Here is a 14,482-nt window from a genome sequence, read left to right as displayed (position 1 = left end):
TGTGTTCCTAAAAACAGCAAACGTCTTGCTGTGTACCACAGGGAGATCATTTCTTGCCTTCTCCTCTGTGCCTTGCATTGCATTACCGAAAAAGGCTTCTCCATCTTGCTGTGTGGTAGGATTAATGCCCCCTTTGTAACAAATCTTGCGTGCCAGATGTACTGTGACCTTAGGCAAGACCTGTTGCCACCCAGAATTTCAGAATGCTTCCTTGGAACTGGCGCTCTGTAATGAAAGATTATCTCCACCGCCCAGCATCTGCAGGATGCTGGTTATGTGGAACATGCCCACATCTTCAGAGGCAGCACCTGCTGGCTTTCTAAAGCTCCTTGTAATTGGCATTCCTCTGCCTCATGGGGCAGTTCCTCCCCCAGCCCAGCATCAGTTCCTTGGAGCAGGCACTCCATAGTGTCAATTACTTCTCTACTCTAGAATCAAATGGAATAGCTGCCCCTTGGTCATATGTAACTGAGGCTTTGCATCACCTTCTAGCACAACAGAGCCCCAACATATGTAGAACCAGATGCCTCCTAGTGACATTAAGACCTTCTCTGGTATCAGAGAAAGCCATGTTAGTACTGATGCCTCTCATTCCTAAAGGAGGTATTGTATAGCATCATAAAGCCCCAAGGAGAAATATTCTTCATCTCATCAAACAGAACTTACATATCCTTAGAGGAAGATATCTTCTATCTTGAAATCAAAGCTAATTCCTCACATCCCAGCATTTATTTGAAATTCTTTGCTGCCAGAATCAAATTCATAGTTGTCAGCATCATGCTCTTGTAATAAATAGCTTGACTCTCTAACACAAGTCTTAGCCACATCAGGAAGGAAGGCAGACTTTGGGGCCTAATTAAGCAAATACTTCCAGGAGCTATGTGCAATATCTTAGGGCTGGTTGCAGGTTATTTTATCATGGGAGACTACTTCCCTGTGGTGACTCCATATCCAAGTTGTAATGTAAAGCACAGCCCCTGATTGCTGAAGAGTTTCCGCTGCATTACTGGGTGTTTCTAGGAATGCCTGGCTGTAGCATAGAGGGTCTGTGTAGAATCTGTATGATGAGTGTTACTGGTTATGACAGCTAGGACACAGAGTTGTGCAGAAGCCAGGTGAATGTGTTGAAGTACATCCTTTGACAGATATGTTCCCAAATCTACATTTGCAAATGCCTGGTGTATATGGCATTTCCTGGGGAGAAATGGTGAAAAGGGATGTTTTAACCACTCACATGTCTGCAGATCTTTCTTTGTAAATACCCACTGGAGACATTTTCCCATCTTCCTTTTTTTGCTAAGCTTACTTCTGATTTCAGAACCTGTCTGGACAAAAATTGGTGAAAAATGACCAGGGAGTGGAGGGATTTGTATGGAAAAATTGACTGGTAGGGAAGACAGTGTTTGATCCTTGTGGGAGCTGGGGGTTATTTGCAGGGAAGAACCAGTGATTCTCTCCTGCAAGCACGCTCTCTTTCCACTTGCCAATTCTGTATTGTGAATGCCCTCCTACAATAGCATGATGAGTGAATTGTGAACCCCATGTTTCTATTGCAATGTGTGGTTCTCTTCTTAATTACACTTGATGGTGCACCTCTCAGTTCCATAATACTTAGTAGTTTTGAAATTCCCAATCTGGCAAACAGATGTCCCGATGAGGGGCAGCATTTGTATTCCTCTCTATGTATCAGAATTTCCCATTTTGGAGGTAATTAAGTTTTTGCAGGGTTTATTTAGTCTCAGACACACACTTGGTCCTGTTGGGTGTGCTCCTCTTCCCCACCCAGAAAGATGCAGTATATTTATACAGCTCTATAAAGACTTAGAAATTTCCATGTGGATGGGCCCTGAAAAAGTTTTAGAAGCACTTTTAGTATGCTTCTGGACTCTACCGTACATCCACATGTTGTTGTTGTTGTTGAAACTTCAGCATTCTCTAATATTCTTGGCTGTCCATGTGCAGATGGGCTGATCTGTCAGACATTTGCATCAGTCATGCATTCTACAATGTCAGTGCATTTTCCATCTTCAAAGTGAGGAAAATGTACCTGCTTTCTTGGAGGATGTTTTCCATGCTTCTGGTTTTTAGCTAAATTAATAGCATGGAAAGCTACTTTGCAGATGTGCCCATAGAGTGACTTGAAGGAATTGTTTCAGTAGTGTTTGGATAATGTAAGAATATTGCTTGACATGTATCCCTGTGGTTTCTGGAATGGTAGGGAGTGCAGGAGTCTTTGGGCTGTTGCCAAGCTCAGCTTTTGCCTTGCTTCTCTTGGTAGTACTACTGAGCAGTGATGGGTTTATTTTGCAGGATGATGTTGGCATGGCAACGGTAGTAGGTGTTTATTGAATGGCTGCATATAACAACCAGCTCAGATAGTGGATTAGGTTGCTGGCTGAAGCACAGGCTCTTAGTGCCTCTGAGAGGTCTGGCAGGGTGGAGAGCAAGAGTCCCTTAAGTGTAAGATTATATTATATAGTATTTGGAAAAAAGCAACCAATATGCTGGTCTAATCTGATTTATATAAAACTAGCTAGGAAAAAAATCATTAGGTATAGAAGATGGTTGTGCAACCATTTTTCTGGGGGATGCTTTATCTACCCAGGTCTCGTTCTTGCCCTTCAGAACAGTTGTTCTCCACTCTTTTAGCTAGAAGAGCCAGCAGTGGAATCCGGCATTCGGTGGGCATGCATCCATGTGTGGCATATCGCACCTGAGAAAGTCATCTTTTGCAACATCCATGGCTGCGAGCCCTTACTGACCCACTTGGTGACTCAGCCCTCCCCCATTTAATTACTGTGTTGCTCATTCCTACCCCCATATACTTTCAATCTGTGTCCTGGGTTTGCAATGTGCTTGATTTCTAACCACTGTGTTCAAGTACCGGTAAGTGTTGGCTCCTATTTTTCCTACAGGCATTCCTTGTCATTAAACAAGTGCTGTGCCTGTTCAGGTCAACCTTACCTTTGGGGGGGGGCAAGGGAGGAGTAGAACAAGGGTTGTTTTGATGGTTTAAATACAAAACACCTGACTTCACTTTCCTTTCAATTATTATCTGCATTCTAACTGTTGAAAACATAATAAATAAATAAATAATTTGTCCAGTAGCACCTTAGAGACCTGTTGAAAGTATGTTATTGCCACAACATTGGGGGTGATATTAAATTAAGCTTTACCCTGAGAAGACCCATTGGAATTAATGAACTTAACATAGCCATGTTGATTAATTTCAGTGGGCTTATGCTATGTAAAACATAGTTGAACACCACCCACACTCAGCTTTTCCATAGGATTAGGCAACTACACCCGGTGGCAGGATTCAAGGGACAGCCACGTTAGAAGTTCCAGCATACAAAGATTGGGTCCTGATTTGCCCCTTGCAGTTCTGACACTCTTAGTTCATGGATGCCCTTTCTCTGCCTCAAGGCTACCACTATGTTCTCCCTGCTTTTATTTGGAAGCTATGGATCTGAATATTTTTTACGCTAGAATTACACAGGCTTATAGTGTATACCCATCACACCCACACATTCTATATGCGTGCAGCTCATTCTGATTTCAGAGGCTGGTGAACTTCTGAGCTATAGGGCTGGGGACTGCTTATGTAGAGTCAGTTCATACAAAGCCAAATAAAGTAGTTGGTAATTTTCTTCCCTTCTAAGCAAAGGGGAAACTGGCAGGAAGTCAAGACTTAATTTAGACTGGCCCTTCTTAGTATTCTGATATAAAACGGCTGTGCAGATTCAAAGTTGCCATGGTAATGTAATAACATGCCATGCTAATTAGAAATACACAAGGACATTTATTCTAAAAACTGTGGGCATGATTAACAGGGCAATCCTATATATGATTCCTTAAAAGTAAATTCTAAGGAGTTTAACTGAAGTTTCTTTCCAGTAAATGTGCTTAGGACTGTAGCAGAACACTGCAGTTCTATACATGTCTACTTAAAACTAAGTCCCATAGGGTTTAATGGAGTATAGGATTGCAGCTTAAGTCTCACTTGATTTTAGTTTGATATAATTAAGCATGCACTTCACACACTCATTGTTGTTCGAGACTTGGCATTTCTACATGTTTGGCGATACATCTGCTACTGTAAGGGTTGATTTTATCAGCTTTTGAAACTTATCACCTTGTAGTTTGTTTTCACTCTAGTCAATTTCAGCTAAATTATTTTTTCTCTATAAATATTTATTTTGGTAATATGATTGGTGACTAAGATAAGAAAGACAAACTTTGCAAGAGCTGATCTTCTACTTCAAAGCAGACCTATTTGCAAAATCTCAGTTTCTATTTGATTAATTGACATGATCAAGATAAGCTTCTCAAATTTACTTGAGCATAAAAACAGAGTAGTACAAAGACCGCACGTTCAATTCACAGTAGTCTTAAAATACTGTATGGCAATACAAAGTGTCACAATGGTTTTCCCCCCTGTCTAACATCTCAAGAGATCTGGATGAATACAAACTATTAGATTTACTTTCAGGAAGGCTAGCATTTCCAAGTCAAGTATGCTTGAGCTGCCAGTCTTGGCACTCAAAGCTGACCTTACAAAGAATTAAAAACAGACTCAAAAGTTAGTTGAATTGTAGCCTGTCATCTGCTCCAGTGTTGTATACAGATGTGATCCTGTTTGTTGCAGCAACAAAGCTTAGACTGGAGCCTCTATCCACTTACCATACTTAGGATTCACTTGACAGTGCTGCCCTCATTTGAGGGAACAGATTTCCCAAGTCATTTATTTCCCCCATTCACCCTTTCTCGTGTATATGGTAAACACAGTATTATATATCCATCCTCTATAGCTGTTTTGCAGGTTGCTGTCTTAGCTGTCCAGTATACCTTTTGTGAAGGGATTGCTTGGTGGGTATGGAATTAGAGGCAGATCTCTTGACTTGTGGGGTGGAGACTTGATGGCACAGAACAAAGGTGGACATAGTTTTAGTGTTTGATTTCGTGCAAACTGGATGAGAATGCTGCAGTGTTTCCCCCCCATGATAAATTGTTGAGAAGTGAATTTTATGAGGCATCTATGCACAATTCAGATGCAATAGTAAATCTGGGGCAGTGTCTAGGTCATGGGTAGGCAAACTAAGGCCTGGGGGCCGGATCTGGCCCAATCACCTTCTCAATCCGGCCCGCAGATGGTCAGGGAATCAGCGTGTTTTTATATGAGTAGAATGTGTCCTTTTATTTAAAATGCATCTCTGGGTTATTTGTGGGGCATAGGAATTCGTTCATCCCCCCCCAAAAAAATAGTCTGGCCCCCCACAAGGTCTGAGGGACAGTGGACCGGCCCCCTGCTGAAAAAGTTTGCTGCCCCCTGGTCTAGGTAGCCACAACTATACAAATCTGATGAGCAGCAAGGCCTAGATAGGATTTCCTAGTAAAGACAATAAGTATGGTGGTGATGCCAGTAAGTATTTATGCCACCTGGGGCACTAAGAAAGATAGAATTTTGGAATATTTAATAGCTGTAAAAATAATGCATCTGCCCTTTTTTAAAAGCACACACACTCCACTTTCATCTGAAACCTGCTGTTACTTGGAGTGTACTCCTTCCTTGAGGATATTCTGAGCACCATTGCAGCTGCATCTAATCTTAGTATGCAGAACATAGAGGCACACAGAGTTGAGATCCCATCATGTCTCCTCCTGTCTTATGGGGCGGGCAATTTTTTTGTCACTTACTGCTCAAGGGCTGCATGGTGTCAGTGTGTGGGGATGCCTTTGTTGTTGTTGAGTAAATTTCTCCACCCACACACACTATACACAGCCTCCAAGCTTCATTATTACACACTCACTCATACATAGAGGCACACAGAGTTGAGATCCCATCATGTCTCCTCCTGTTCCCCCCCTCCCTCCCTCTGCTGATTGGTGCTGGGAACAGTTGAGGATTATGCAGATTAGGATAGTCCTCAACGCTTTCCATCCCCTTCAACTGGGAGGAACTTATACATCCCATTGTGTAGCTGATTGGCATTGGAAACGGCTGTGGAGAGAGCTAATGAGTGGCCTCATCAGCTTTTCCCAGTGCTAGTTATCTGGATCTCATCCTGCACCACCTCTTGTTTCCCTACTGATTGGTGCTGGAAACAGCTGAGTGCTGATTCTTATAGGCTTCAGCTGTTTCCAGCACCAATCAGTTGTGTTGCAGGCCACATGTGGCTCTTGAGCTGCAGATTGTCTCTATGTGAACTAATGCAACAAGGGCTAGAAGCTTATATGTATTTTGTTGCGTAGTTCATTCAAAGTAATGGACAGTCTCTTCTGTTTAGTTGCTTAGTTTTGAGTTCTCATGCATAGTCAAGTGTTTCTGAAGTCATAGTAGTGAAATGGTACAGTAGTTCTAAACTGTTTACACAGGGGGACCCATGAGCAAAAAAATTATTCCTTGGAACCTATTCTTATGACTTACACCTGGTATTGGGAAATTAGTCCCTGGTTGACTCCAAGGCGAGGGAATGAGTAGTAGCCTACCAAAAAGCATATGCTGTCTGATTATTCCTTTCCATCTTCATTTTTGGAGAAACCTAGTTTCAGAATTGTAGGTTTAGCTAATTTTCCAAAGACCTAAGCATTATTATGCTGCCTCTTCCAGCTGGTCGGAAGCCCCAGATGGACAGAAATGCTCCTCTGTAAACTGAAAAGGAAAGTAAGCAAAATGAAGAATATTGCTTGGTTGTTTCAAAGAAAGTGAAAAAGCTCCTGGGATGTGGTTGGTAAGCTGCTGTCTGCAAGACAGAGGGAGGGCTGGAGGTGAATTTTCTTGCCTTTAAAGGTCATCCCCCCATTAATGCTTTTGATAAATCACCCTGTCATGTCCAACTTATTATCTGGGGCTTATGAAATATTTCCAAAGCCCAAGCACTTTGCTTTTGCAATGGCTCTTACTAAATACTGTATATAAATGAAAATATATAACAATCCCTGTGATTTTTAAAAAAAACTCTTTCAGATCACAAAAAGCTGCTTGTGTTTGAGAACATTTAAGCACAACAATTATTTCTTTTTTGGATACAATGTTTATTTTAAAAACATGTTTCTCTAGGAGGAAACTGTTACGAGTTCACTCTTGATTGGTTTGCAGTAGGGGTTTGAAAATGTATGGTCTCCCTTGCTCTGCGCTTCCTTATATTGCAAGTGAGTAGCATGAATGTGCATGCACCATTATTCACAGAACCCTGGAGTTCTAGTGCAAAGACACCACCCTTCCCACCCCGACTTGTGCTATCACTGCAGACGTTGCCTATAATGTGGAATTCTGCCTGCAGTTGCTTCTCTTTAGAGAACTTTTTATAGGAAAGGATGGTTAGTGTAAACATTTTTCAGGCTGCTTTTTAAACAACTGAACTCTTAAGCTTTTCGCTGGTGTCAACCTCTGAGTATAGTGAGGTGAGTGAAGATTCCCTCATGGAGTTAATAGCAGCTTTCAGTGATCATGGGTGGGAGCAGTTTTTGCCTGGATTGCAGGAGGAGAAGAAACTGTTGACTTAAAAAATACATAAAATTCTTGATACTGATCACCTGCCCTGGGGCCTGCTATTTCCAGAAGAAGAAAAGGGAATAATAATGCAACTTCAGATTATGTACATTTTAACTTTGGCAAAAAAGTGATTATCATTATTATTTTCCTTCTCCAAACCCAAGCTGCAAAAATGTGGACAAAGTCAAGATTACTCAGTGGGTTTTGGTTTCAAAGACTAGCCCTTGTTCTTTCTCGCGTCTAAATCCGTTGCTGGATTTTTAGTTGTATGTTTTGGGGGCACAAGCTTGTCAGAAACGTCTGTCTCCATATATCTCTATATGTTTGCTTCAATTCTATTGATCCGAGGAGCACAGTTTAGTCGTGTGTGGAAGCTCTGTCTAAGCTCTGTAGCTGAAGTTTTCCTTCCTGTTTCTGAGGAGTTATACTGATAAGGGATGAGCAAGCTACTCCATTTGACTAGTAGAATAGACATGCAAGGACCAGCCACCTGCTTCTCCTTTTCCTTTCTGGCTTCAAAGACCTGTTAAGAAAAGGAGACTGGAACATTTTCATGCTTGAGAGGCACTATCCCTTTAAGAAGCACAGCAGCCAGCCACGAGCCACCGCCTTGTCATCCCAGTGTGGGGGGAACAAGAGCTCCGAGTCCCTGTTCAGCAGAATGGAAAATGTGAGATGTGATATGCTGGCAGCTGCAGAGGGATGTGAAGACAAAGAATGGCACTGGAGATTCCATTTGCAGCAAGGGGAGGAGAAATCTTCCAAGCCAATCACGTTTCAAAATAGGCATATGCCTTAGATAACTGACAGATGGGATTCGGAGTGGCCTTAGCCCAGGGGGTCCCAACTGGCCTTCTGCTCATCTTCCGATTCAGGCTTTTCCTGCTTGCTTTGTCTTCATACACCCCACATTAACGTTGATCACCTCATGCCTTTCCCTCAACCCTCCCTTCTTAGTAAAAAAAGCAAAACTTGGCTATGAGTCTGCTTTGCTTTTTCTGTCTTCCCCAAGTGTGGTAGGGATATACGCCAGAAGCCAGCAAGAGGAAATGTTGGTCCTCAAACAGCCAGTGCTTTCTTATATTATTTATGTATATCCAACCTTTAATCCATGGAGAGCTGCACTGCAAGAATCTCATAAACTCTAAGCTCCTAATTTATGCTTGCTTTTCCTCTTAATTTTAATAATAATGGAGCTGTGGAGCCCAGAAGGCATGATAGGTGATTCAGAAAGTGTGAGCCGCAGTTAGAACTACCACTTCTATAAACAATCTGGAAAGTTGCGTTTTAGAATTTTCTCATCAGTTTGCATTGCTTCTCATTGCATTGGTGCAAAAAACTAATAACATGTGAGTTATTTGTGTCCCTAATGCAGCATGTAATAAGAAAAGCAACTTGTGGCACCTTTTAGTTTTCAGATAGAGCATATTTGCAGTAGCATTGCTTGAAAGCTTGTGGTTGTTTGGTTGTTAATTTATACAGGAAGGTGTAAATCTGTGACATGATTTCCTCCCATCTCTCCCCTCCCCCACCGCTGCTCCTTCTCATTACAGTGGTACCTCAGGTTAAGAACTTAATTCGTTCTGGAGGTACTATTTCTGGGTTAGCGGAGTCTAACCTGAAGTGTCTGTAACCTGAAGCGTCTGTAACCTGAGGTACCACTGTATAACTTCTGAGCTGTCTGCTGTTTTGTTGGCAAGATGTGGGCACAGTGTTATTGTAGGGTTACCATATTTCAAAAAGTAAAAAACCTTTTAGGAAGACCTCAAAATTGTTGAGCTCTTTTTAGACAAAGCCCAAAGTAGTTGTTGTAGTTTACACATTGGATTACATTTCTGGAGATGGGAGACAGACTCAACTTGGAAACTGCTGCATAGGATTGGATTGGAAAAACAAATCTGTGGTGGTAAAATTGAATAAAGGTGGTCTATATTCTTTATACTGAGTCAGTTCGTATTTCTGCTAATTCAGTATTGTCTACACTGACAGTAGTAGCTTTCCTGGGTTTCAAGCAGGGTCTCCCCCCTCCCTCAGATTCAGCCTGGGACATTTGCATATAAAGCATGTGTGCTGCCACTAAGCTGCATCCTTGTTGTTTCATAGGTCATAAAGTCCTTTGTAGCTGTTGCTGTTTGGGAAAAGAGTCTTTTTTCACTTCATCACATTAATCCACCTAACCCGGAGACCCTAAAACTACTGCAGTCATATGGTGGCCCATCTTAAGACTTCCCTGTGGAAGTCTTTTCTTATCTTTGCGTGAATTACAGTACTGTTCCTTCTGTCAGTCTGTGGCTGGCAGTTAATTGAAAACTGCTGCTTTTGTTCCCTTTAATCTCTAAGGAAATGTTCGCTTGTTATCCCTTGATACCAATTTCCATGTTGCAGTGCGAGATCATAAGAATATGAGTTCAGCCCTTGCCATTCTAGGTCAGATCAATGCAGCATTCCAGCTTCCATGTTTTTCAAAATGGGGGCTCCCTGAATTAATACTGACTTGTGGTGGTGAGGGGGGAGAACCGTACAAGATTATTCAACAATACTATAGTTACTTCTCAGTGTTTCCTTAATGTTACTAGGTATATGTAATTTTCACTGACATTATGGATGTAATAGGCAATTTAACATCAGTACAAAATACTTTCTGATTAAGACCAAAATCAATTCATTTGAATCAAAAGAGAGGGTTTCAGATTATGGAGAACAGAAGCATTTATTGAAACAGTGAGTAGCCGAGATCACTTCTTCCTAGTGTTAGAAACTGAAGGGGGTAGTTCAGGGATCATTCCGGTTCAGCAGGCTTCAGGTTGAGGCATTGACTCTGCAATAGAGTTTGGGTCTGGGTTCAGCACTTCTGCTGCTGGGGTCTCTGGCTCTTCTGATCTGGCTGGTTCCTCCTCAGAGTCAGATTCTATCTAGGCTGCTTCTCAGTCTAAACCTTGTCATGGTTCAGGATATTTAGGACTGGTTTATTTATTAGCCCATTCAATGCAGTGTTGTTCTTAACTGGCAGTGCTTTTCTTCTAGAAAAATAGGTGCTGGTACTCATCACAAAGTTGTTGCAGTAAGTGTCACATTTTTTAACCTCTCCCCCCAAAAGCAGTGCCAGTATTGTGTACCCTTGAGTACCCCCTGAAAAAAGCACTGTTAACTAGTCACAAATACCGGTAATAGCTCTCTTTTAGAAGCAGGTAGATTTCTGGGGTTTTAGAATATTGTTGCTTGTCTGTTGCTTAACAACGTTGTGGCATATATACTGGGGCAGCAGCTGTTGATGCAAACCAGATATTGTAGCCCAATTGATGTTTGTAGAACTTACCTACTTCCTTTGCTCCTGTCCATTTCTCTCCAAATAGCTTGTGCATATAGAGTTTATTGTGGTCCATTTATTTGCCAAAAAGTGTATTGGATGTAGAGATTTACAGATTAGAATTATAGGGCTGTCTAGCTGGGGTTGTAGACAGGTTGATGGATTTATTATTGGCATTTTGGATCGCACCCAATCTCACAGTCAATCTAAGGCTGCTGTACTAACCCTTCCTAGTGTGTCCTTCTATTGACCCCTTGGCAGCACATGCTAGGGCAAAACAAGCTTTGTCTAGTGGAGAAGGACTCAGGATTCTGGGTAGGTCTCTTGTATACAGCTGTTTCAGGATCTAATTAGTAGATTGATAATCCCTACTGCAGTATTCATGGATGCATGCCCCTAAAGGTATTTTTACATATTAAACTACTATTAACTATACCAGTTTGCAACACCAATATGTGAGTTTCTGCTGTAAACTCTTAAATAAGGAAGTCTTGCTATAAATGTTTCTTAAGGGTTAAGCAGCAATTGTTAATGGCAATAAGGTTCTTGAATAAATTTGCTGCTCTCTGCATAGGGCGCAGTGAGAAGTATCACTTAATCTCATTTGAGAATAAAATACTGGGTGCTAAAAATATGAGACAGGCAGAATTGAAGTACTTCTGAATTTTTTCTTTGCAATTGGGAGCCATGGTTGAGCATTAGAGCATAAGCTTCATGTTCATAGGGTCCAAAATCCAATCCTTGGCATCTCCACCTAAAAGGATCTCAGGATACAGGACTGAGAGAGACTCATGCCTGAGATTCAGGACAGCCACAAGTAATCAGTTTTAAGTTTAGAAAAAAAGTGAGTCAGGGGAACATGACAGAGATGTATAAAATTATTCGTGGAGTGGAGAAAGTGGATGGCCGCCAACTTGGATGGCTTTGAAAGAGGGTTAGACAGATCCATTGGGAGTAAGGCTACCAGTCATGATGCCTATGCTTTACCTCCACTGTGGGTGGCTGTATACCTCTGAATACCAGTTGATGGGGATCACAAGTGGGAGATGACTATTGCACTTAGGTCCTGCGTGTGGGCTTCCCATAGGTGGCACCCCTCTATTCTCTGCCTTGGTCAGACCACCCATGGAGTACCATGTCCAGTTCTGGGCACCCCTACTTAAGAATGATATTGAAAAGCTGGAAGGTGTGAAGAGGAGGGCAACTAGGTTACCAAGGGTCTGTAGATCATAGAAATCAATGTGAGGAAGCAGATATATGTCTAAGAAAAGTTCATCTGGAGAGTATTATTATTATTATTATTATTATTATTATTATTATTATTATTATTATTTTCTGAATTCTGATGTCAGGCTTTGACATACTTCTTTTAGAGGAAGTTATATAGTTTGAACGAACTGTTTTTGTTGTGTTTTTTTTTAATGTCTTGGAGTGCTACTCAGAAATAAGTGCCACTGAATTTATAATGTTTACTTCTGTTTAGTGGATATAGAAATTCAGCCTTACTGTGGTCCTTTTTTATAATGGTGTTGAAAGCAATTCTGTTGAGAAAATGTTCTTGGTAAAATTGTAAACAAACAACAATAGTGGTGCCGCCATTTAAAAAGTCCCTTCTCCTTTCCCCAAACACATTTTTAAAAAATATTTTTTGTTTATTAGAGATTTTCTTGGGTCTCCCCTAACACATGTTGAGATTGTTGGTGGACTCTTGATTTAACTGGAGAAAGCACCAGTCTTAGGAGTTATACTGAGGGTGGTTTGCATTTTTTGTCCCCTTCCAATGTATCATTGAAGGGCAATGGTATGCAGAACAGTAGGTGTTAGCAATAGATATAAGACTCATTCTGGCATTGCTAGTATATGAAGTCATTAGCCTTCTGCATACAAGCATCCTTTATCCGTATTCAACTGCTACTCCATGTACCATTCCTTATGCCACCCACCGTCCTAAAATAGTGTACATGTAAGCATACAGTCACCATTCAAAGGGAAATTACTAGTGGTATTGTACAGCTGCGTCGGATGTTGTATACAAATATGAACTCAAGTCCTTGTTCCATAGCAGCTGCAAATGAAACTACAGTTACTGGAATAAATTTGTATCTAATTGTAGGCTGGTATTTTTTATGGTTAATGAAGGCTGCAAGTGAACAGTATACTTTACAGCAGAAATGGGAAACCTGTGGCAGCCAGATGTTGTTGGGCTACAACTTCCATCATCCCTAACTATTTGTCATGCTGACGGGTGTTGGGAGTTCAACAACGTCTGGAGGATCACAGGTTCTGCATTCCTGTTCTATTTGAAAGCCGAATATTCCCACTTTTCACTGAGAAGCAAGAATACATTTTGAACCAAGGTTAGCCCTTGTCCTAGACACCTCTACTCAAATTGATATTTAGCTGCGAGGGTTTTGAGTTCTTCGGCATCCATTCCAGTTTACAATAACTGTTCATATAAGCCTCCAAAATGCAGATCCAGTCAATATGTCTTATTTGCTCACCAAATACTTTGTTACCTTTTCCAAAACAAGTCTTCTTTGTCTGCTGTGTATGTTCCTCATTAGAAGAAGAAGAAGAGTTTGGATTTGATATCCCGCCTTTCACTCCCCTTCAGGAGTCTCAAAGCGGCTAACAATCTCCTTTCCCTTCCTCCCCCACAACAAACACTCTGTGAGGTGAGTGGGGCTGAGAGACTTCAAAGAAGTGTGACTGGCCCAAGGTCACCCAGCAGCTGCATGTGGAGGAGCGGAGACTCGAACCCGGTTCCCCAGATTACGTGACTACCGCTCCACGTCTGACTACTTGCATGTGTACAGTATTATACTTTTAAGATTCTTCCATTTCATAAAAACTGGGCAACGGGCTACAAAAATATCACCTACTAAAATGCAGCAGAGTTGCTTTCCTTTAACGGATTTGACCTGGTGGAAATTTTAATTTGATTAAATGGCACCTTGTAACAGATGCAGTTCTCCAGACTGTTCTTGGGCCTCCACGTTTTGCCACCAGCAAGACTTGATATGATGAAGGGGAGGTAGTTGCACAACTGGGTGTGCACAGCTGAAAAAAAAGTCCTCTTATTTCTGGCTACCTACATAGTCTTTAACAGTTGCACTCCTAGACTTCTCCCTGAATCCTTGGAGAACAGTTGCCAGTGTAGCTAGATGAACCAATACTCTGGCTTAGTAGAAGGCAGATTCCTATGTCCCTATCTTATTGCTCAGGCAACCCGTTTTAACTAATCGTTTGACAGGGGTTTTTTGTTTTTGTTTTTTGCTATAGTCCTGGCTCTTTTTGAGGTTTGTCTGGCTTCTGGTGTTCTCTTTGCATGTTCAGGCTGAACTCTGCCCAGTAACAATTTCCTCCCCTCTTTTGTTGTTCATTGCAGCTGTCCGAACAGAGCTTTCTCCACCCACTTCCTCCCTAGAAATAAATACCTGGGTGCAATGCTTTGATGCTGAGGCTTCTAGAATGATGAGTTGAATTGCTCTGCTTATTAGTGTGGGGTTTTTTGTTTTTGTTTTTTACAGTACCAGACTCTGCTTTGATATAAGTATCATTTATAATAGTGTCTTTCAAAGGAAGGTAAGCATCATTACAGACAGTATGGCCTTTAATTATACTTGCCGATTGAAACCTGATCATGGTTCATGCAAGGCATTTTTGCTGAGAGAGGCTTT

The 14,482-nt window shown here is 41.5% G+C and overlaps 1 protein-coding gene across 4 annotated transcripts in view; it reads left to right on the top strand.

The window, feature by feature from the left end:
• MTCL2 (microtubule crosslinking factor 2) overlaps positions 1–14,482 on the top strand; it is a 78,821-nt gene that overhangs the window by 863 nt on the left and 63,476 nt on the right. The window lies entirely within an intron of this gene.

This window comes from Podarcis melisellensis, assembly GCF_964234715.1.
Source record: "Podarcis melisellensis genome assembly, chromosome: 6".
Taxonomy (NCBI): Eukaryota; Metazoa; Chordata; class Lepidosauria; order Squamata; family Lacertidae; genus Podarcis; species Podarcis melisellensis.
The sequence above is the reverse complement of the archived record's forward strand: the minus strand, read 5'-3'. Positions and strand labels throughout refer to the sequence as shown.